Here is a 7,180-nt window from a genome sequence, read left to right on the forward strand (position 1 = left end):
TTTATAAAGAACTAAAAATGCAGAGAAAGTATCACTTTTGTGTGCTAAGAAAATCATCCAAGTAAATCTAGTATAATCATCTATACAAACAAGACAATAAGTTTTACCATCATGACTTAAAGTTCTAGATGGTCCAAATAGGTCAATATGCAACAATTGAAGATGTCTAGAAGTGGAAATAATATTTTTAGATTTGAAAGAAACTCTTGTTTGTTTTTCTTGTTGACAACCATCACAAAGTCTATCTTTTTCAAAATCAATTTTTGGTAAACCAATAACCAAGTCAAATGTTGAAAGTTTTGAAAGCAAGTCCATATGAGCATGTTCTAACCTTCTATGCCATAACCAACTAGATTCATTTATAGCAGATAAGCACTTAACATTATGATTAGGAGATAAACTATGCAAATCAAATACATACACATTTTCATGCCTATGACCAACAAAAGGCACTTTGTTATCAGAAGAATTTTTAATGGTGCAGTGGGATTTTTCAAAAGTGACATGATTTCCTTTATCACACATTTGACTAATACTAAGTAAGTTATGTTTTAATCCTTCAACAAGCAACACATTTTCGATAATGGGTGAAGTTTTCTAATACTACCTTCGCCAATGATTTTTCTTTTACTATTGTCTCTGAAGGTTACGTGACCTCCTTCTTTGGATTTAAGGGTTGAGAACATTGTTCTATTGCCGGTCATGTGCCTTGAGCACGCACTGTCGAGGTACCATCAGTTGTTGCTGGATTTTGACCTAAAGCACACCTGCAAAAATTAGATTTTTGTTGGCCTTTTGGTACCCATTCTTTCTTGGGTCCATGAGAGTTAGGATTTGCAGTGTTTTTGGGAACCTACTCCTTTTTCATTATAACAAATGAGTTTCTCTTAACAGGACATGAAGGAGAGATGTGACCTTTTATTTCACGATAATGACATGCGAGATGAGAATGGTTAGATGATGCATGAACAAAGGTCTTTTTGGAATTTTTTTCTTTTGAAAAATGTTTATATCCAATCCCCATTTTTCCAAGGGTTTGATTTTGACTTTTGAGAATTTTATCTAAGGTATCTTTACCTTGAGTGAATTTTAAAAGAACATTTTTTTTTTAAATCTTCCATGTTTTCATTTAAAACAATTTTCTCTTTTTCAAAATTTCATTTTCTTTTTGCAAATCATCTATTTTCTTTTCAAAGATGGAAGATTCTTTTTCAGTTGAAACTTCTTTCTCCTTTTCCATTGATAAGACTTCATTTTCTAAAATATTGATCTTAGAAATCAAGGATTCATTTTCTTGTGATAAACTCAAAATCATTTTCTTTTGACAACTACTTTTCAAACTTAGTTTTTTTAAATTTAGCATGCAATTTATCAGAGGCAGTTTGTAATTCATCAAAAGTAAATGATTCATCATTTACCTCATTTTCATCTTCAAGTGCCATCAAGCATAGATTTGCGACTTCATTTTTGCAAATATCAGTTTTTAAGTCGTTGTCATCACTGTCTGCTCCCCATGCTGCGATCATGGCTTTCTTCTTGTCATTCTTAAATTGTTTCTTGAGCTCCGGACATTTGGGTTTGCAGTGTTCTGGTTTGTTGTATTCGTAGCAAGTAACTTCTAATTTTTTATGATTTTCTCCTTTTTGAAAATCTTTGTTGAAGTCTTTTCTGAAGAACTTCCTTTCACATTGTTTCTTCTTTACGAACCTTGTGAACCTCTTGGTAATGAATGCCATTTCTTCATCCTCATCTGAAGCATCTTTTTCTTTCTCTTGAAATTTTGAGGTAGACTTGAAGGCTATCCCTTTCTTCTTTTTCTTTTCCTTCTTGCATAATGAGCTCATGGGTTAGGAGAGATCCCATTAACTCATCAAGGCTTAATGTTGATAAGTCTCTTGCTTCTATCACTGCAACAACTTTGGTTTCCTAGCTTTTTGGCAACGATCTGAGGACTTTTTTGACAATTTCTATATTAGTATAAGTCTTTCCAAGAGATTTTAGACTATTTATAATATTTGTAAAGCGGGTGCACATTTGGGATATGTTCTCATCAAGTTTCATCTTGAAGAGGTCATAGTTGTGAACAAGATAGCTAACTCTAGACTCTTTGACTTGAGTAGTTCCTTCATGAGCTACAATAAGTTTAACCCAAATTTCTTTCGCCGTTGCACAAGTGCATATTTTGCTGAACTTAGCAGCATCAAGTGCATAGTGCAACATTTTAATAGCTTTGGCATTGGCTTGAATATCTTTTTAATCAACATTAGTCCATTCACTCTCAAGTTTGGGAACTAACAGACCGTTTATGGTTTTGGTGGGGACTTTGGGACCATCACAGATGATTTTCCAAACCTCATAATCGATAGATTGAATAAGCACAATCATACGGGTTTTTCAATAGTTGAAATTTGTGCCATTGAAGAAGGGTGGTCTGTTTGAGGCTTGACCTTCAGGAAGAGAGGAGCTAGGGGTTTCCATAGATTACTCTAAGACGGTTAAGTCACAAAATTAGAGATGAGGCTCTGATACCAATTGTTACACAAGAAGACAATCTAAGAGGGGGAGGGGTGAATTGGGTAATTAAAAAATATGATCACAAAATAGATTTCAAATGACTAAGTGATTAAATACAGCAGACAAACAATTAATACACAGAGAAATAAAAGAAAAGGAAAGAAGAGCTCAATCACAAGGATTTATAGTGGTTCGGCTCACTGGCTTACATCTATTCCTCAAGATACCTTCTTGAGAATTTCTTCACTTTGAATCAATGCACCAACAAGTTTCACCTAGTTTGTGGATTTTTACAAAGAAGTTACTTCAATCTGTTTAGGACCCCTCAACTAAATGCCTCACTTTACAATTGTATCACTCAGAAAATAAGGAACAAGAGTAAGAGCTACAACTGTCATCTTTTACAAATTTTCTCTCGAAAGATGGATATGAAAATGTAAGCACACAGGGAATTTAAGACTCTCTCAGATATGAAAATGGAAGTACAATGGAGTATATTAAAGGCTTTTGAATGCTCTGGGTTTCTTGTATTAAAGAAGTGTGTTCATTGAACAAGGAAAGCTTCTTCTTTATAGCATTAATGGCTTTTAGCTGTTGGAGAGAAGCAAATTTGAATCTTCTAGCCGTTGGAGCAAATCATGGAGGATATCTTCCTGCTGTGTTGATTAGAGCATGGTGTATACAGACTGTAGACAGGTCTTGGGAAGAGAAGGATCATTAAATGCACAAGTTTTTCATTAAATGCTCGCCTTCACCAGTCAACTCTTGATAGAAGATATAGTGATAAAAAATCTGCTAAGGGATCAAAACTGATGTCATATTTTGCACATAGATCAGAAAAAGTGGCTGAGAAAAGAGTTGTGTTAGTCCAGATTTGATTTGATAGCTGGATTTTTGAAACCCAGAATTTACGGGTGTCGACCCCTACAGATTGGGTGTCAACTCTTTGCTCTTTTTTCTTCTGTAAGTTGATTTCCAGGTATTCTTGGTGTCGACCCTTATCGTTCTTGCTGTCGACTCTTATTGCTGGATTGTGTTATAAAATTTAGTGTCAACCCTTACTGCTGGATTGTGTTATGAAATTTAGTGTCGACCCTTGCTGCTGGATTGTATTATGAAATTTAGTGTCGACCCTTGCCACTGGATTGTGTTCTGAAATTTAGTGTCGATCCTTATTGTCTTGGTGCCAACCCTTGCAGTTAGAACACTTTGGCATTTTGAGCTTCACTTTGGTATCGACCCTTGCTATTTTGGCGTCGACCCTTGGACCAGTTTTAAGCATAAATAGTTTTTTGCATGCATGTGCTAATTTCATATTTTGAGCGGCTAAAAACCATTGGAAAGCAACACTATAGAAGTATATATCTTTTAGAAACATTGAAGCATAATTATATAAAATCATTTTGAAAACTTTGAATAATAAATTGAGTTCAAAATATTTGTCAATAATCAAAATCAATACGAATTTCAATTTGAATAACCTTGGGGCTAACACTAATTTTTTGGCCCGTGGGCTGGCCCGATCCAAATTTTGGCGGGATATCGCGAGGCCCGACATGGGCCGGCCAGAGCCCTGGGCCGGGCTAGGCCAGGCCAAATTTACGCCCCTACGGATAGGTTATGTTCAACAGATAATTTTTTGTTTTTGTTTTTTTTTTTGGAGTTGATTTTGTTCTTATTCATAATTTATGTTTTTTTTTTTTGGTTTTGTGACTCACATTTTTTTGATCACATAAATAATTTTTTTGATTTATTCTGGTTGGTGTTGTTTGGTTCTGTTTAGTTTTTTGTTGGTTAAAAGTGGCTAGTGTAGTATTTTCAGACTCAATTTTATTTTTTTGGCATCTAATGTTTAAAAGGATTTGCAGAATTTGAAATAAGGCATTAGAACAGATAGGGTTTGAGTTAGGGTTTTAGATCTATGTCTGGAAGAGGGAGAATATAATAGCTAGAAAAAATATGTTTGTTGAATTGTAACAGATAAAAAATTATATAGATAAAAAATTCGATAGATAAAATTTGTATAGATAAAATTTGAATAGAAAAAAATTGAACAGATATGGAAAAAAATTGAACAGATAGGTTCAAAATTGAACAGATAGAAAATAATTTAAGCAAATAGATATAAATTTGAATAGATTGTCAAAAAAAAGTCAACAGATAAATTAATCGGTAAAATTAAAAAAAAATGTCTTTCAAAACAAACAAAAGGATTTATTTCCAAATTATTTAACAAAAAGTGGATTCTCACCAATAAAAAATATCCACTAGACCTAATACCTCATACCCTTCTTAAGTTGGATTTTTCAACAATTTTCTCAATATCTTTTTTCTCCATAGAAAAATATTAATAAAAACAATGTGTGATTCAAAGTGTGTATTCCAAAATACGAATATATCACATAATATATATATTTTTTATTTATACTTTGTGTTTGATTTTTTTTTTTTTTTTTGATTGGCAAAATTTAGTTGGTAGTTAGATTAAATTAACACCTATAAGATTCTCACCTTTCTAAAGCACAAAATGTTTACCTCCTAATTTAATTATCTTTTAGGAAGAGTTGAACACAACCTCTCCCCTGGGATTAAGCCTTCTTAGAAAGAGTTTAACCATGACCTTCCCTGGGACTAAGGTCCCTTAGAAAGAGTTAATCCCATGGCCAACTACGGCAGAGCTAGATGGTTTATGTGTTTGAATTCTTATTAATACATACCATACCCTGCCTAGAACTTGCACATGCACACACACAAAAAATGCAAATAAAATTGATAAATTAGCAATATATATTATATACACAGTATTGTTACTCTCTATACAGGAAAACTTGGAAGTGTTGTGGTTTTTGAAGTATTATTAAGGTTTTGTTTGAGACATGGACTGGGAAGTGCTACAAACTTGGGGAACTTGTCTCCAGGCATCAAAACTGTCAAGCTCTCACTTTGATTTTTCTCTTCCTTCTGCAAATAGTCAATACAACCCATTAATACTGTAATTTTTTTTGACTTTTATAAATGCCAGAAATACATATATTAAAATTCGCTAAAAATAAATGAAGGAAGAAAAGTCATCTATATTATATTTTGAGATCCCTTACATTTTTTTTATATTTTTTTCCCCACATTCTATGCAGATCCACATGACGAACGGCAAATGTGAGTAAGACTTGTTATACACTCACTATTTTTTTTTTTTTTGGGTAAATTACATTGACACCCCCGATATTTATATTTATTATAGTTTCTTTCCTTACTTTTTGAAAATTACATTTTTCACTCTGAGATTTAAAGTTTCATTGCAGATTGCCTCTTGAGGTTTAAAGTTCCATAACAGTTTTCTCCCTCACCGTAATGATCATCATATATATAATTAAATTAAGAATCAGTGTAATTTTCCAAATATGAGGGGAGAACTATAATAAATATAAATCTCAGGAAGTGTCACTGTAATTTACCTTTTTTTTTTTTTTCTTTTCTTTTACACATGCTGTTTGTCATGTGAATTCACACAGGAAGTGAAAGAAAACAATATCATTCTTCTAAAATATATGTAAGTAAAGCAAGATAATTTAGTTTTTTCAACAAGGAGAGAGAGAGAGAGAGAGAGAGAGAGAGAGGTACCAAGGTAGTTTTAGGGAGTAGTGAATGAGGAGTAAGTTGTTGGGATTGGGAGGTTCGATTTTCAGCCGTGGAAGAATGAAGGAGGAGAAGGGATCGAAGCTTGTCCCAATGATAGCAACAAGAGAAGAAGCCACTCATGCATAGCAACATCACCATCAGAAGAGCTAAACCTAGAGGGTACCCTATTGACGGCCTTGACAATGACGATGATGATCCTTCTTCAACCCCCATCTCTCTCCTAGACAATCTCCCTCCTCCTCCTCCTCCTTGGTGGGTGGTGCTGGTGGGTGGGTGAATGGGTAGTGTGAACAATTTATAGTGTCCATGAGAGGGGGTTGGGGGGTTGGTCATTTGAGTATGTCCAGGGCCGTACACTTCACCCATTGCCATCATTTGGGTCCCTCATGCAAAGTGCGCCCATGGTTGTGTCATTTGTGGGATGGATGGTCCTTAGTGGGGTTAAAAAATAAAAAAATTATATAAAAAAACAAACTTCTATTATGCACACTTTAGGAAAGAGATGTATCATATACAGATTTTTATAGTTTTTGATTATGATCAATTATAGTATTTGTTATGACTTAATTATGATATGTTGTAGTTGTTATTTAACAATATTTACAGTGGTTATGTCCTATTGTAATTATTATTTTGACGAAGAGGTGATTTGTCTTGAGTGTTTAGATTTTGTTTTCATGTAAGGCAAGGAGTTGTTATAACAGGCATCACAGTGTTGTAAGCATCTGGAGTAACTTGGTATGGTATGCATCTGACTTGAAGTGTTGCTGCTGTTTGCATTTGGGAAGGACACTATATTGTAGAGTTATTTACTTTTGTGGCTGCTACTATTACTGTATTCAGTGGTTGTTTAGGTTGTTGTACTTTGTTTTGTTTATGTGTTTGTTTTTGGTTGATCTCTCGTCAACTCTTGGTTTTATACTAGTAAATGATTGGGCTTTTTCTTCACTATCATTTTAGTTGTGATCGTTTAGTTTTGCTATGATTCTTTTTACACCTATCTATTTTTATTGATGTTTTCCTTTGT

General features: G+C 33.7%; 1 non-coding gene across 1 annotated transcript; it reads right to left on the minus strand.

Moving 5' to 3' along the window:
* Positions 1-5,270: 5,270 nt before the first annotated feature.
* On the minus strand, positions 5,271-6,525 carry LOC114285176 (uncharacterized protein At5g65660). Its single transcript, XR_014333856.1, has 2 exons — positions 6,136-6,525; positions 5,271-5,475 (listed from the first exon to the last, which is right to left on the minus strand). It is a non-coding gene; the product is annotated as an uncharacterized protein At5g65660 (transcript).
* Positions 6,526-7,180: the final 655 nt, after the last annotated feature.

Source organism: Camellia sinensis, chromosome 6 (genome assembly GCF_055761805.1).
Source record: "Camellia sinensis isolate YWXY chromosome 6, ASM5576180v1, whole genome shotgun sequence".
In the NCBI taxonomy this organism is placed as follows: Eukaryota; Viridiplantae; Streptophyta; class Magnoliopsida; order Ericales; family Theaceae; genus Camellia; species Camellia sinensis.